We start from the raw sequence: 17,905 nt of genomic DNA on the forward strand, positions 1-17,905 counted from the left end.
TAAACAAAACGTTTCTTATGTTTCTGTGACAATCTCACACTATGTACAATCCGAAAAGTATATCAGGTTGTTATCAGCGAATTCTGTACCGATTAGCCTCGGTGAAGCTATCAGTCGCGTTCAGTGGTTCCCTGGCGACACGAGGTCGATAACTCACGGTCTTTAACTGCACTGCTTTCCAGATAGCTCCTGTGAAGTCCCGATAACTGAAAACCATTTAAGTCGGGAATCATTGTTCGTTCTACGAATTACTCCCAAATACGTACGAGATATTAACCTGTGTTAATTATCTAGTGTAAACACAGAAACTGTGACGCACGTGGATGGAGTGTTTTCAACTTTTCCTATTCATTTAAGCACCAGGTGCGAAAATTACACCCACTCACAGAGGGAATACACTGACGTGGTTCTATAATCGTCATCTACACGGTACAGGTGGATCCAATTTTCTCTTCCTTATTGGTATATCATGCGAAATTTGTTTGAGGATTTTTGGGTAGGTAGGAAGCAACATGTCACCTCGGGTTGGGTTGATTTGGGGGGAAGAGACGGAACAGCGAGGTTATCGGTCTCATCGGATTAGGGAAGGATGGGGAAGGAAGTAGATGACAGAGGGATAGAAAAACAATAAAAATTCCTCAAAAAAGGAAAGGCCGCTGGACCTGATGGGATACCAGTTCCATTTTCCACGCGAATGAACTTGCCTCCCTTCTTGCAGCGGTGCACCGTAGGTCTCTAGAAGAGCGTAGCGTTCCAAAGGATTGGAAAAGGGCACAGGTCATACCCGTTTTCAAGAAGGGACGACGAACGGATGTGCAGAACTATAGACCTATATCTCTAACGTCGATCAGTTGTAGAATTTTGGAACACGTATTATGTTGGAGTATAATGACTCTTCTGGAGACTAGAAATCTACTGTGTAGGAATCAGCATGGGTTTCGAAAAAGACGATCGTGTGAAACCCAGCTCGCGCTATTCGTCCACGAGACTCAGAGGGCCATAGACACGGGTTCACAGGTAGATGCCGTGTTTCTTGACTTCCGCAAGGCGTTAGATACAGTTCCCCACAGTCGATTAATGAACAAAGTAAGAGCATATGGACTATCAGGCCAATTGTATGATTGGATTGAAGAGTTTCTAGATAACTGAACGCAGCATGTCATTCTCAATGGAGAGAAGTCTTCCGAAGTAAGAGTGATTTCAGGTGTGCCGAATGGGAGTGACGTGGGACCGTTGCTGTTCACAATGTATATAAATGACCTTGTGGATAACATCGGAAGTTCACTGAGGCTTTTTTGCGGGTGATGCTGTAGTATATCGAGAGGTTGAACAATGTAAAATTGTACTGAAATGCATGCGGATCTGCAACGAATTGACGCATGATGCGGGGAATGGTAATTGAATCTCAATGTAGACAAGTGTAATGTGCTGCGAATACATAGAAAGAAAGATCCTTTATCATTTAGCTACAATATAGCAGGTCAGCAACTGGAGGCAGTTAAATCCATAAATTATCTTGGAGTAGGCATTAGGAGTGATTTAAAATGGAATGATCATGTAAAGTTGATCGTCGGTAAAGCAGATGCCAGATTGAGATTCATTGGAAGAATCCTAAGGAAATGTACTCCGAAAGCAAAGGAAGTAGGTTACAGTACGGTTGTTCGCCCACTGCTTGAATACTGCTCAGCAGTGTGGGATCCGTACCAGATAGGGTTGATAGAAGAGATAGATCCAACGGAGAGCAGCGCGCTTCGTTACAGGATCATTTAGTAATCGCGAAAGCGTTTCGGAGACGATAGATAAACTACAGTGGAACACTCTGCAAGAGAGACTCTCAGTAGCTCGGTACGGGCTTTTGTTGAAGTTTCGAGAACATACCTTCACCGAGGAGTCAAGCAGTATATTGCTCCCTCCTACGTATATCTCGCGAAGAGACCATGAGGATAAAATCAGAGAGATTGGAGCCCACTCAAAGGCATACCGACAATTCTTCTTTCCACGAACAATACGAGACTGGAATAGAAGGGAGAACCGATAGAGGTACTCAAAGTACCCTCCGACACTCACCGTCAGGTGGCTTGCGGAGTATGGATGGATATGTAAATGTAGAAATCGGCCGTGCCCTGTCAAAGGAACCATTCCGGCATTTACCTGAAGCGATTTCGGGAAATCACGGAAAATCTAAATCAGGATGGTCGGACGCGGGATTGAACCGTCGTCCTCTCGAATGCGAGTCCAGACTGCTAACCACTGCGCCACCTGGCTCGGTTGTTATCTCGGATGGAGAGCCGTGGGCAGAAGTAGAAGGAGCTTCAGGCACGTCCAAGTAAAATGTGATGGTGCTCTTGTTGTTCACTTAGTAGGGGAGAGTTGGCGATTTTGTATCGGCCCCTAATTTGTAGCACTGATATAGAAATTGACGGTACAAGAGGTCCAGCTCTATGTCGCACAGTGCATTTAGAGAGATCGGTGCGAACTACGCGCTTCTTTGAGCCATATTGTCAATTATGAGTACTGTGTGTAGCGGAACAGTTCGTCTGCATACAGTGTTGATTCTGTTATAGTTTTCGTTTTCATCTGTTGATTTGGTGTACAAGTTCAGAGTTTTTTTCCATTAGTTTGATAGACACAACAAATACACATAACAATGACTTTAGTCACGAATGATATATTCTCCTTTGGTATTCACAAGACCATTCTGCGACTCTACAAATCACGTGGTTTTGAGGCGAAAAACATGTCGACCCTTGTTAAATGTAGACGGCACCTTTATAGACTGTAACAAATGCAAAATTTCTAGGAATGAATATTGATTCTCAGTTGGTGTGAACACACAGAGGTACTTGCAGAGAGAATGTGATCAGAATGTTATGCCCTTAGAATCCTATCATCAGTGTGTAACATGCAGTGTTTTTTGGTTACATACTATTCACATGTACACTTAGTTCTTAGCTATGACATTCTGTTTTGGGTACCAAATGCACAAAATATGAATACAATTTTCAAACTCCAGAAAAGAGCCATAAGAATAATAACCAAAAATACTAGTCGGGCAAAATACACTTATTTAAAAAGGTAGCTAAAAAGTACGTGTTATGCAATACATTTTATACATTGTAGGATTAGTTAGCTAAAACAGAGTAGGGGTTTGATAAAAAATGTTATACAAATAAACAATAATAATAATGATTATAAAATATACAACATTCTACATAACACCTTCACTTTTTTTTCCTTTCTGGAAATAAATACCCCCAAGCTATGCATGGCACACTACTAACACCTCTTCTTCTTTCATAGCTCAACATCTCACTCATTATGGAGGGATGCTGACTCAGTTTTTCAGAATAGCAAATGGGAAGTTGCGGTACAGAATATGGCCCAGAGATCACCAGTGTTTGTTTCTGAAGTGAGTGAAGTGTTACGAAACAATGTTTGTATAGTGTGTGCAGTGACTGATAGTGAGATATGAGTGAACATTGTGGCATTACATTATTTAATAAGCTATTTGTAAAAAAAGTGTTGTATACCAGGAGTAGATCTAATGATTGTCTCTAACTAGAAGTCTGTAACTATATGTGTGAACGAATTAGCTTATTTTAAATTGGTCTACATTTGGAAATACTTTGGCATGTTCTATATCCTTGTAAAAAGAGATCTACGGATGAATAAAGCTACTACTACCACTAACCGCATTTTCATCCGGAAAGGAAGTTCCTTGAAACTTGTCCGACTGAGAAAGGAAAAGGTGAAAATTTGAGGGCGGAAGGTCAGGTGAATAAGGCTGGGAGCGGAACAACTAACCACCCCAACTCCTGTAGAGCGTTTTTTGTGTCTAGCAGAATTCGGGCGGTTATTACCACGGAGTACATCACCTCACGCAGTCTTCCGGGCCGAGGTTCTTGGACTGCGTCTGCAAGATTTCTCAATTGTTGATAATAAATGTCAGCAGTGGTGGTTACACCTCGGGGAGGCAGTTCGTAGTACGCCACACCGTCGCTGTTTCGCCAAATGCATAACATTACATTTTACGGGTGCGGCGAATTCATGCTTTTATGAGCTCACCCATTCCTTTCTCTTCCTTATGTTAGCATGAAGACATCATTTCTCGGCACCAGTAACGATGCGGGATAGGAATCACCGGTGTTGTTCATGAGTCAATTGATGGCAAGCAAATAGATATGCACATATGGCCACCCGCCAGTTTCTGTGATTTAGGCTTACAGCATGCATAAACACGATTTTGAACCTTCCCCATCGCATGCAAATGTCACACGACGGTGCAATCATCACAGTTCATCACATATCTCAGTTCTCAGTAAACTGACGTGGAGCATTTAGGATTAATGCGTTTAAACGATCTCCGTCAAACCCTGAAAGTCTTCGTCACTTAAGTCACTAATGTCAAAACGGTCCTTCTTATAACGCGACAAAAGCGTTTTATTGCCGTGCTCTGTCCATTGTCATTATCCCCATACACGGCGCAAAAGTTTCTTTCTGCCTCCGCTTCTCGCTCTAATGAACTCAAATAGGAGAATATGTCGGAAATGTTCCGGTTTCTCCACTTGGTACTCCATTTTCTAGCCTGCACAGCTCCATTCCCTATCTGAAAACGACAAAATGACAACATGTAAACTGAAACAGCAACAACGAACTGCCGGCCGGTGTGGCCGTGCGGTTCTAGACGCCTCAATCTGGAATCGCGTGACCGCTACAGTCGCAGGTTCGAATTCTGCCTCGGGCATGGATGTGTGTGATGTCCTTAGGTTAGTTAGGTTTAAGTAGTTCTAAGTTCTAGGGGACTGATGACCATATATGTTAAGTCCCATAGTGCTCAGAGCCATTTTTTGAACAACGAACTACAAACAGAAAATGACATTAGATAAATAAACCCATAGCAACTGTGATACCAAAATGCCAACGAACTTATGCACAAACTAAAAAGATTTTTTGTGTAAGTGGCAAACAAAATTATTTGGAGAAAAATGATAATAATTATTCTCCACATCTAATGAATAAATAAATGCTGTGGTTATTAAATGTTAATGTAACTATGAAATTGAAATAATTTGTTAATCTGACACTCAGCCATTATTGATACCTATGTTATTGTCATTATCATTGTCGTTCTCTATTATTGGTTTCTGAAGCTTTAAATAGACTTAATTTATGAAATCCCTTCTCACAAGTTATTTAGTAGTTAACAGGACTCAGGCAACCTCCTTTCTATTAAATTCATTCTTAGTAACAATAAGCTTTAGCCGCTGCTGCGAACTGCTGTAAACCACTTGGAAACAGGCAGTCATCTAAAGAGGTCAGTGCAAAACTTAGGGCCAAAACAGAGGCACTGACACACAGCAAAATGTCATGTACTCTAATCCACCAAATTCCTACTGCACAAGTCAAATTCTGTATCAAAATTCTTGCTCAAAAAGGCAGTCAAGTATCTTAGGTATTCATTGGTACAGGTTCATTTGTTCCTGTAGTTTTTCACATTCAAATACGCAGTCAGATAGCTTATCCAAATGTTAGTTTGCAGTTTTTCGTGTAACGATGTGTTGAGAGCTTAAATGACAGTGAACCTGGCACTCAGACAACACGCACACAGAGTTATGCAGGTTAGATTCCGTTTACTGAAACCTCAGGTTGCTTATCGGGTCCATATTTGTTGTAGCAACGTTACACATGTTGGCTGCATATATGTTGCATAAACGTTACAACGTTCTCTGGGGCGAATGGGTAGTATACTACAGTACTGTCGACTCTGTGCCTTTGCGAGGAAGTCTACTAACTTTTGGGTTGGTCCAGAAGTTCGCAGTATTTTTCCATAACATTAATAAACACAACTGATAAACATAGTCATCAATAATTTATTCTCATTCACTGGTTACAGCAGTCTGCCAACGGTGGCGAATTTTTTGATATCGCTACTGTAGAAATCACGTGGTTTTGGGAGGAAGAACGCGTCGAGCGCATTTTCATCCAGAAAGGAAGCTTCCTGAAGGTTGTTCGATAGAGAGAAAGCAGAGTTGCACATATTAGCCGGCTGGAGTGACCGAGCGGTTCTAGGCGCTTTAGTCTGGAACCGCGCGACTGCTACGGTAGCATGTTCGAATCCTGCCTCGGGCATGGATGTGTGTGATGTCCTTAGGTTGGTTAGGTTTAAGTAGTTCTAAGTTCTAGGGGACTGATGACCTCAGATGTTAAGTCCCATGGTGCTCAGAGCCATTTGCACATATTGCCACCAGCTGATTTCTGAGTTTTTCGCTTCCCAATGAAAGCAAAAGTCTCACTGTGGTGAAATGATCATACACTACTGGCCATTAAAATTGCTGCACCAAGAAGAAATGCAAATGATAGACGGGTATTCGTTGGACAAATATATTATACTATAACTGACATGTGATTATATTTTCACGCAATTTGGGTGCATAGATCCTGAGAAATCAGTACCCAGAACAACCACCTCTGGCCGTAATAACGGCCTTGATACGCCTGGGCATTGAGTCAAACAGAGCTTGGATGGCGTGTACAGGTACAGCTGCCCATACAGCTTCAACACGATACCACAGTTCATCAACAGTAGTGACTGGCGTATTGTGACGAGCCAGTTGCTCGGCCACCGTTGACCAGACGTTTTCAATTTGTGAGAGAACTGGAGATTGTGCTGGCAAGGGCAGCAGTCGAATATTTTCTGTATACAGAAACGCCCGTACAGTACCTGCAACATGCGGTCGTGCATTATCCTGCTGAAATGTAGGGTTTCGCAGTGATCGAATGAAGGGTAGAGCCAGGGGTCGTAACACATCTGAAATGTAACATCCGCTGCTCAAAGTGCCGTCAGTGCGAATAAGAGGTGACCGAGATGTGTAACCAGTGGCACCCCATACCATCACGCCAGGTGATACGCCAGTATGGCGATGACAAGTATATGCTTCCAATGTGCGTTCACCGCGATGTTGCCAAACACGGATGCGACCATCATGAAGCTGTAAACAGAACCTGGGCTCATCCGAAAAAATGACATTTTGCCATTCGTGCACCCAGCTTCGTCGTTGAGTACACCATCGCAGGCTCTCCTGTCTGTGATGCAGCGTCAAGGGTAACCGCAGCCATGGTTTCCGAGCTGATAGTCCACTCTGCTGCAAACGTCGTCGAACTGTTCGTGCAGATGGTTGTCGCCTTGCAAACGTCCCCATCTGTTGACTCAGTGATCGAGACATGGCTGCGCGATCCGTTACAGCCATGCGGATAAGATGCCTGTCATCTCGACTGCTAGTGATACGAGGCCGTTGGGATCCAGCACGGCGTTCCGTATTACCCTCCTGAACCGACCGATTCCATATTCTGCTAAGTCATTGGATCTCGACCAACGCGAGCAGCAATGTCGCGATACGATAAACCGCAATCTTGATAGGCTACAATCCGACCTTTATCAAAGTCGGAAACGTGACGGTACGCATTTCTCCTCGTCTAACGAGGCATCACAACAACGTTTCACCAGGCAACGCCGGTCAACTGCTGTTTGTGTATGAGAAATCGGTTGGAAACTTTCCTCATGTCAGCATGTTGTAGGTGTCGCCAACGGCGCCAACCTTGTGTGAATGCCGGCCGAAGTGGCCGTTCGGTTACAGGCGCTGCAGTCTGGAACCGCAAGACCGCTACGGTCGCAGGTTCGAATCCTGCCTCGGGCATGGATGTTTGTGATGTCCTTAGGTTAGTTAGGTTTAACTAGTTCTAAGTTCTAGGGGACTAATAACCTCAGCAGTTGAGTCCCATAGTGCTCAGAGCCATTTGAACCATTTTTGAACCTTGTGTGAATGCTCTGAAAAGCTAATCATTTGCATATCACAGCATCTTATTCCCGTCGGTTAAATTTCACGTCTTTAGCACGTCATCTTCGTGGTTTAGCAATTTTAATGGCCAGTAGTGTAGTTCATCACATTTGTCAGTTCCACTGGCGTGGAACACTGTGGTTTAACGCGATTAGACTATCTTCAATAAAGCCTGAAAGTCTTCCTTAACGTGGAGGGCCACTAATTGCAAAACAGGTATCCTAATACGAGGAAACCGTTTTCTTGCCGTGCTTTGCCCAATGGCATTACTCCCATATACCGCGCAAATGTTTCTGGCTGTCTCCGCTGCTGTCATCTATTTCCTGAACCCCAGCAGAATAATACGTCGGAAATGTTCCGATTTGTCCATCGCGCACTCCATTTTATAGCTCTACTCGCCATCTCCCAATACAAAATGACAGCAACCGGAATATCAACATGCAAAACAAAAACGAACTTATGCACGAACCTAATAATTTTTTTGAGTACCTTCGTGCGTTGGTAGCACCGACATTATATACTGCTGTGGCGGTAGAATTCCTGGCAGGCTATAGCTGTCTAAAGGATCAGAAATCAAACGCGTAACATCAGCAGTATCTCCAACCAAAAGCACCAGAATAAATAAAGCGTTACTTGGTTTTTGGTTCAAATGGCTCTGAGCACTATGCGACTTAACTTCTGAGGTCATCAGTTGCCTAGAACTTAGAACTAATTAAACGTAACTAACCTAAGGACATTACGCATCCATGCCCTAGGCAGGATTCGAACCGGCGACCGTAGCGATCGCTCGGCTCAGGACTGTAGCGCCCCAGAACCGCAAGGTCACTCCGGCCGGCAAGGCGTTACTTGTGTATATAACTCTGTGGGCCATCACGCTATGACGACGAAAATTGTACCACGTGATTATCATTGAATTCTGTATGGATTAGTCCAGATGAAGCTATCTTTAGCGCACAAGTGATTCCCTGGCGGTACAAAGCCGATAAATTACGTATCTTTAACTGCACCGCTTTGCAGATATCACTCGTGAAGTGCCATAACTTGAGTGGTCCTTAAGTGGAGAATCGTTGTCCGTTGTAAGAATTACTCTTATTACGTATGATTGCTCGGCGTAAACAGGTTCAGAAACTGTCACAGACATGCTCCACGTGTGATCAGTTCTTCACTTTTAATTAAGTATCAGATCAGCTGAAGTCACTGAATTAGCAGCACTAGAAGATTCACTTTCCCATTTCTTGTCTTCTAACATCATTAGACTCGTTAGTGAAGGAGTGTTTATTAACAAAAGTAGAATTATATCGGGCACCAAGTGAAATCTGTGACTGGGTAGAGGATTTCTTGGCATGGAGGACGAAGCATGTTACATTGGATGGGGGGGGGGGGGGGAGGGGTCATCGACAGACATACGTAGAAGTAACTCCATGCGTGCCCAGGAATGCATGTTGAAACTTCACTGTTCAAGTTGTATGTTAATGACCTTGTATAGCATCTGTTAAATTGTATGCATGTATAAAAGATGTAGGTATAAGTGCAGACAGTTTTAAACGTGGTACCTTAAAATGTACACACATGTCCACCCCCGGTAGCTGAGTGGTCAGTGCGACAGACTGTCAATCCTAAGGGCCCGGGTTCGGACCGCTCAGGATAGGCATCACGTTCTCTTCACCGGTGAGTGTAGCATATGCCTTCAACCAGACAATCATCGGCAACGTGTCTGGAGGCAACCTGGTCATGCGGAACGCCTTAGACACACTGTCCAGTGAGTGTAGCGAGGTGGAGGTTCCCTGTTGTTTTGGAGTGGTATTCTGTGGGGCCAACTTACGCCGCTGGTGGTCACGGAAGGCGCCGTAACGGCTGTACGATACGTGAATGCCATCCTCCGACCGATAGTGCAACCATATCGGCAGCATACTGGCGAGGCATTCGTCTTCATGGACGACAATTCGCGCCCCCATCGTGCACATCTTGTGAATGACTTCCTTCAGGATAACGACATCGCTCGACTAGAGTGGCCTGCATATTTTCCAGACATAAACCTTATCGAACATGCCTGGCACAGAGTGAAAAGGGTTGTTTATGGACGACGTGACCCTCAACCACTCTGAGGGATCTTCGCGAATCGCCGTCGAGGAGTGGGACAATCTGGACCAACAGTGCCTTGATGAACTTGTGGATAGTATGCCACGACAAATACAGGCATGCATCAGTGTAAGAGGACGTGCTGCTGGGTATTGGAGGTACCGGTCTGTACAGGAATCTGGACCATCATCTCTGAAGTCCTGCTGTGTGGTGGTACAACGTGCAATGTGTGGTTTTCATGAGCAAGCAAAAGGGCTGAAATGGTTAATGTTGATCTCTATTCCAATATTCTGTGCAGGTCCCGGGCCTCTCGGAACCGAGGTGACGCAAAACTTTTTCTGATATGTGTAATATGTATAGATACACGCTTAAACCTAATTCCTTAGTAAAATACGTCTTCTTTTCCTGAAGCGCCATATATCTCTGCTGTCTCTCTGTATCGCGCCATATTTGACGACCATATAAGACGTAACAACTTTTTTATTTATGTCGAAATAAATTCGTGTTTGAATATTTTTATTGCTTACCATTACATGTTAATAATAATGTGAATGTGCAAATATCAACGTGAATCGTATTCGTTAGAAAAAGACGGTGAAAACAAATTTTCTATGCTGTTTTTTTCACGTCTGTTGCATGCTGTATGTAGCACAGCCATTATGGTGATAGTTTTGAAACTTCTGTTTCTCCGAGAGCACATCGTCTCCAAATCAACGTTCGTCTGTTTTAATAAAAGAGTGCAAGCCGTATAACGATGAATGCGTAAATTCGAAATTAATCAGCTGAAGCTTTCGACATAGCTTCAGCAACTCAGTGCAACCTAGACCTCGGGCTACGTTACAAGTTGGTACGTCATCATATCTAATATTTAATATTCATATTGGTCCGTTTCGTGAACTCACAACAAAACTGTCAGCTTCCAACCTGACACAAATCTCGGCCTGATGATCTTAAATATTTGCGATTAAGACGTACCAGTTACACTGCTCTCTACATGATTTTTATTGCGTAAGTCGTGATAAGCTCATTTCGGTGTATTGCATTAATACGTGACAGGCTTGATATTATAAACTGTAAGGTATTATACATCAGTGGTGATTTTATCTTAAGAGTAGTATCGGCGTGCCATATTCTCTCTGTTGGCGTTTGTATTCAGATGTCACGTTGATGATAGTTATTATACGTAATATCGCTGATCAACTGTCATCCAAGTTGTCAGTAATATCTATAAACAAATTAGAACAAATACAGCATATGGCAGCATCGATACAACACGTCATGTATAACACCTTTCGATCATCGTTACAATTTACACTAATGTCCGTTAAATTTGCTACACCAAGAGGGAATGCAGATGATAAACGGGTATTGATTGGACAAATATATTATACTAGAACCGACATGTGATTCACGCAATTTGGGTGCATAGATCCTGAGACATCACTACCGAGAACAACCACCTCTGGCCGTAATAACGGCCTTGATACGCCTATGCATTGAGTCAAACAGAGCTTGGATGACGTGTACAGGTAGAGCTACCCATGCAACTTCAACAGTTCATCAAGAGTAGTGACTGGCGTATTATGACGAGCCAGTTGCTCGGCCACCATTGACCAGACGTTTTCAGATCTGGAGAATGTGCTGGCCAGGGCAGCAGTCGAACGTTTTCTGTATCCAGAAAGGTCCATACAGGACCTACAACATGCGGTCGTGCATTATCCTGCTGAAATGTAGGGTTTCGCAGGGATCGAATGAAGGGTAGAGCCACGGGTCGTAACACATCTGAAATGTAACGTGAACTGTTCGAAGTGCCGTCAATGCGAACAAGACGTGACCGAGACATGTAACCAATGGCACCCCATACCATCACGCCGGGTGATACGCCAGTATGGCGATGACGAATACACGCTTCCAATGTGCGATCACCGCGATGTCGCCAAACACGGATGCGACCACCATGATGCTGTTAACAGGACCTGGAGTCATCCGAAAAAATGACGTTTTGCCATTCGTGCACCCAGGTTCGTCGTTGAGTACGTCATCGCAGGCGCTCCAGTCTGTGATGCAGAATCAAGGGTAACCGCAGCACGGTCTCCGAGCTGATTGTCCATTCTGCTGCAAACGTCGTCGAACTGTTCGTGCAGATGGTTGTTGTCTTGCAAACGTCCCCATCTGTTGACTCAGGGATCGAGACGTGGCTGCACGATCCGTTACAGTCATGCGGATAAGATGCCTGTCATCTCGACTGCTAGTGATACGAGGCCGTTGGGATGAAGCACGGCGTTCCGTATTACCCTTCTGAACCCACCGATTCCACATTCTGCTAACAGTCATTGGATCTCGACCAACGCGAGCAGCAATGTTGCGATACGATAAACCGCAATCTCGCGATACGATAAACCGCAATCTCGATAGGCTACAATCCGACCTTTATCAAAGTAGGAAACATGATGGTACGCATTTCTCCTCGTTACGCGAGGCATCACAACGACGTTTCACCAGGCAACGCCGGTCAACTGCTGTTTGTGTATGAGAAATCGGTTGGAAACTTTCCTCATGTCAGCACGTTGTAGGTGTCGCCACCGGCGCCAACTTTGTGTGAATGCTCTGAAAAGCTAATAATTTGCATATCACAGCAAATTCTTCCTGTTGGTTAAATTTCGCGTCTGTAGCACGTCATCTTCGTGGTGTAGCAATTTTAATGGCCAATAGTGTATAATATCCAGGCTATCACGTATTAATGTATTTGCAGAGCTCATTGTGATTTACGCTGTAAGAATCATATACAGAGCAGTGTAACTGGTATATGTTTATCACAATCACGTCACTACGAGACATGTTTTTCACAGCACCCGGTTCCCCCCCCCCCCCCCCCAAAAAATGACGTTTTGCCATTCGTGCACCCAGGTTCGTCGTTGAGTATACATTAAAACATTTCACTTGCGTTGTTGTGGCCTAGTCGATTCTTGTGCTTCCTCTTTTCTTTTAGCACTCGACGTAAGCGATTGCTCTAATTATTATCAACTAAGACAACGTTAAGTACAGTAGCAGCAGATTTGTAGGAGAGGCGTAAGTTATTTTTCAAAATAGTTTGCTGTACACATCTTCCCCTTTCCTTCTTCAGAAACAGTAGCCTTACTCAAAAGTTTATCTTTTCTGTTGGGCGAATCAGAAACACCGTGAGAGTTCCACACTAACCGATTAGTTAGGGGGGGGGGGGGGGGGGGAAGGAGACGTTACAGGTACATTATCACAATGGCAGTGATTACCTCCGCCAAAGAGTACGCTGAACTTTAGACCCATTATATTTTGAGATACATGAAGATGATAATTCTCAAATCAGTAATTCGATTCCTCTTTGCCGGCAGTAGCAACTCGTCACTTTCAAGTGGCTCAATTCCACAATTAGTGACTTGATTCTAGTCCCCTGACACAATTACACGAGACTTTGAACAGCTCCCGTCTGGCAGGCCTGGTGATTTCTACACATATATGGCGGATGTGGAGTGCGGTGAATGACACAGTAATAGACCCGCAGCCACACAATGGAAACCACGGTGCCAGTCTTCGTAGCTCTCGCCTGCTTCATCGTTTCTCCAGGTACGTCCGACAGCACGAAGCTGGGCACTGTCTGTATTGGAACGGTAAAAATGAACATCCACAATTACATGAACATAAGCAGTCTGGAAACCACTGTGAAGTGCATGGCAGGGGGAAATTGCGATGTCACCTCGTATTGGGGATTCTTCACCTTTCATTCGCGAATAGGGCGCGGATAGAATGACTGCTTAGGTGCCTCTGTGCGCATTGTACGAGCAATTACACCAGTCTTGTCTTCACGGTTTCTCCGCGAGTGAAGACTAGGGGACTGAAGTACGGGGGCAGTTCAATAAGTAATGCAACACATTTTTTTTCTCGGCCAATTTTGGTTGAAAAAACCCGAAATTTCTTGTGGAATATTTTCAAACATTCCCGCTTCGTCTCGTATAGTTTCATTGACTTCCGACAGGTGGCAGTGCTGTACGGAGCTGTTAAAATGGCGTCTGTAACGGATGTGCGTTGCAAACAACGGGCAGTGATCGAGTTTCTTTTGGCGAAAAACCAGGGCATCTCAGATATTCATAGGCGCTTGCAGAATGTCTACGGTGATCTGACAGTGGACAAAAGCACGGTGAGTCGTTGGGCAAAGCGTGTGTCATCATCGCCCCAAGGTCAAGCAAGACTGTCTGATCTCCCGCGTGCGGGCCGACCGTGCACAGCTGTGACTCCTGCAATGGCGGAGCGTGCGAACACACTCGTTCGAGATGATCGACGGATCACCATCAAACAACTCAGTGCTCAACTTGACATCTCTGTTGGTTGTGCTGTCACAATTGTTCACCAGTTGGGATATTCAAAGGTTTGTTCCCGCTGAGTCCCTCGTTGTCTAACCGAACACCATAAAGAGCAAAGGAGAACCATCTGTGCGGAATTGCTTGCTCGTCGTGTGGCTGAGGGTGACAATTTCTTGTCAAAGATTGTTACAGGCGATGAAACATGGGTTCATCACTTCGAACCTGAAACAAAACGGCAATCAATGGAGTGGCGCCACACCCACTCCCCTACCAAGAAAAAGTTTAAAGCCATACCCTCAGCCGGTAAAGTCATGGTTACAGTCTTCTGGGACGCTGAAGGGGTTATTCTGTTGGATGTCCTTCCCCATGGTCAAACGATCAACTCTGAAGTGTATTGTGCTACTCTTCAGAAATTGAACAAACGACTTCAGCGTGTTCGTAGGCACAAAAATCTGAACGAACTTCTCCTTCTTCATGACAACGCAAGACCTCACACAAGTCTTCGCACCCGAGAGGAGCTCACAAAACTTTAGTGGACTGTTCTTCCTCATGCACCCTACAGCCCCGATCTCGCACCGTCGGATTTCCATATGTTTGGCCCAATGAAGGACGCAATCCGTGGGAGGCACTACGCGGATGATGAAGAAGTTATTGATGCAGTACGACGTTGGCTCCGACATCGACCAGTGGAATGGTACCGTGCAGGCATACAGGCCCTCATTTCAAGGCGGCGTAAGGCCGTAGCATTGAATGGAGATTACGTTGAAAAATAGTGTTGTGTAGCTAAAAGATTGGGGAATAACCTGGTGTATTTCAATGCTGAATAAAACAACCCCTGTTTCAGAAAAAAAAAATGTGTTGCATTACTTATTGAACTGCCCTCGTATATATACAGGGTGGGAGATTGCGCCGGACACTGAAACAAATATTTTTCTACAGTGTCATACATTTTAGTGTGAATGTTTTAAATCAGTAGAGGGAGCTTTCTCTCGGTGAAAACCAACTAAACTAACAATCTGTTAGAAGTCGCATGGGACATTGAAAACACTTTTCCTAGCGCGTTCACTTGTGAGGGCAAAAAGTAAAACAAACAAGTTTTATTTCTTTATTACCAAAAGACGATAACATTAACGCAACACAATTACTTCAAAATGTTAATAATTGGCAACCAATGCTGTACAATCGCAATAAAGTCATGAGATGTTCAATTGACTCTTTTATTGAACATTTCATGACTTAATTGCGATTGTACAGCATTGGTTGCCAATTATTAACATAAAAATGATCGCAGGCCTCAGACAGGATTTTATGTCGTGGATATCACAATTACTTGAGTGTATATTATGCTACGAGGCCGAGACGTTGCTGTGTTCGATTACATTGTTTATTACAGTAGGCCTATGTAGCGTGATTGCCGTCTTCTGGTTATCTGTGGAAAAGTACGTTGTTTGGAAGAACGTTTCAGATTTTGATGTAAATAAGTTAATGTATTACAGAGTTATGATTTGTTACATACAATATTTTGTGTTGATATACACGTGATATCTAGGCGCTCAGTCCGGAACCGCGGGACTGCTACGGTCGCAGGTTCGAATCCTGCCTCGGGCATGGATGTGTGTGATGTCCTTAGGTTACTTAGGTTTAAGTAGTTCTAAGTTCTAGCGGACTGATGACCACAGATGTTAAGTCCCATAGTGCTCAGAGCCATTTGAACCATGTACACATGATATCGATATTTCAGTTTCTGTCGCAGTAGTGTATAAGTTTGCTCCTTTCATGTTGGTGAGCGTGTAGAAGGCGTTAAACTTTTTGCTTGATCTGTGAAGTGGCCGAATTATGAAACTTTATTTCATAATAATGTTACTTAACAGCTGCACTGACACTTGCATGGTTACAGGCTGATCGCTTTATGGTATTCTGTGGATCATATCTTTGTTCTTCTTATATGATTCGTGTTAATGTTGCTCTACGTTCATAGGTAATTTAATCCTATTGTTTTTTTGCGTTGCTTACGTCAGATAGTGTTGTAGTGCAGGAGGTTTATGACGATTTGCTGGTGTTGTTTTACTCATAGACGTATGCTTTCGTATGTCATGAAAATACAGGTTCATGTGAGTGCGACATAAGCAATTGCAATAGCTGGTACGTCATGTTGTATGCAAGCATGTAAACGTGCATGCATTGTGTTGTACAGGAGCCGTATGTCAGTTTGTGGCATGTGGTTTCATGGCTGTTGCACTTGGCCGGTCAGTACAGCGTCGGTTAATGCTGGTTGTGGTTGTGGGTGACGCCCCATATATGATCGACTGGAGACATATCCGGTAACTGAGCAGGCCAAGGCAACATGTCAACGATCTTTAGAGCATATGTAAATATGGTATCTGTTCTTTCGGACATGTTCGAACTCTTGAGGGGAATCGGTAAGCCGCGAGTAATGAGTGTAATGGGCAGGGGCACTATGAATATAGTGCGGGACCATAAGCTGCGAATGTGGGCCTCACTGGAGATTCTCTGTGTCCTCGGTGGCTCAGCTGGATAGAGCGTCTGCCACGTAAGCAGGAGATCCCGGGTTCGAGTCCCAGTCGGGGCACACATTTTCAACTATCCCCCGTTGACTTATATCAACGCCTGTATGCAGCTAGAGGTATTCGTTTCATTCTAATCACTGTAGAGCATGGCTTACAACAGCGATACTTGGGCGGGCGTTATCCTGTTGGAGAATACAACCCGGAATGTTGTTCATGAATGACAGCACAACAGGTCGAATCTCCAGACTGACGTACAGTTTTGCAGTCAGGCTCCATGGAGTAACCAGGAGAATGCTCCCGTTATCGTATGAAATCGCACCCCCGACCATAACTCCAAGTGTAGAACCTATGTGGATACCACGCAGACAGTTTGGTTGCAGCTCATTAACTGGCCTCCTTCTAATCAACCACGAAATTTGTGAACGAATGAATGAGGATTTGCAGAAAATAAATGCGTGGTGTAATGACTGGCAGTTGTCTCTCAATATTAGTAAGTGTAACCTACTGCGTATAACAAGGACGAATACAAAATGAATGTTCAGTATTTGGAAGCGGTAGCATCCGTCAAGCATCTGGTTGTGACTATTCGAAACGATCTCAAATGGAATGATCAGATTACACAAGTAACGGGCAAGGCGAACTCTAGATTGCGGTTTATTGGTAGAATCCTGAAGCGATGCAGTCCTTCAACAAAGGAAATAGCTTACAATACGTTAGTTCTTCTAGTATTATTGTTCGTCTGTATGGGACCCTTACCAGTTGGGTCTGATTCAAGAGATTGACAAGGTCCAAAGAAAAGCTGAAAGACTCGTGACTGGTACATTTAGCCATAGTGAGAGCGTTCCAAATCTCATAGAAAGTTTGAAGTGGGACACACTTGCAGATAGACGACGCGCTAAACGGAAGGGGCTGCTCATTAAATTCCGAAATCCGATCTTCACCGAGGATGTATAGCATATATTATTACCACCAAGTTTCAAATCGCGCAGTGATCACCATTCAAAGATCAGGGAAATTAGAGCTCGTACTGACGCGTTCAGACAATCGTTTTCCCCTCGCAGAACAGAAGGGGGGGGAGGGGGGAATATGACTTTGGCGCAAATTTTCCCCCCGCCAAAAATTGGTTCAA

At 44.1% G+C, this 17,905-nt stretch overlaps 1 non-coding gene across 1 annotated transcript; it reads left to right on the plus strand.

Annotated features, from left to right (window-relative positions):
- The first annotated feature begins 16,764 nt into the window (after nt 1-16,764).
- Nucleotides 16,765-16,838, plus strand: Trnat-cgu. Its single transcript has one exon. It is a non-coding gene; the product is annotated as a tRNA-Thr (tRNA).
- Nucleotides 16,839-17,905: the final 1,067 nt, after the last annotated feature.

This window comes from Schistocerca piceifrons, chromosome 10 (genome assembly GCF_021461385.2).
Source record: "Schistocerca piceifrons isolate TAMUIC-IGC-003096 chromosome 10, iqSchPice1.1, whole genome shotgun sequence".
Taxonomy (NCBI): Eukaryota; Metazoa; Arthropoda; class Insecta; order Orthoptera; family Acrididae; genus Schistocerca; species Schistocerca piceifrons.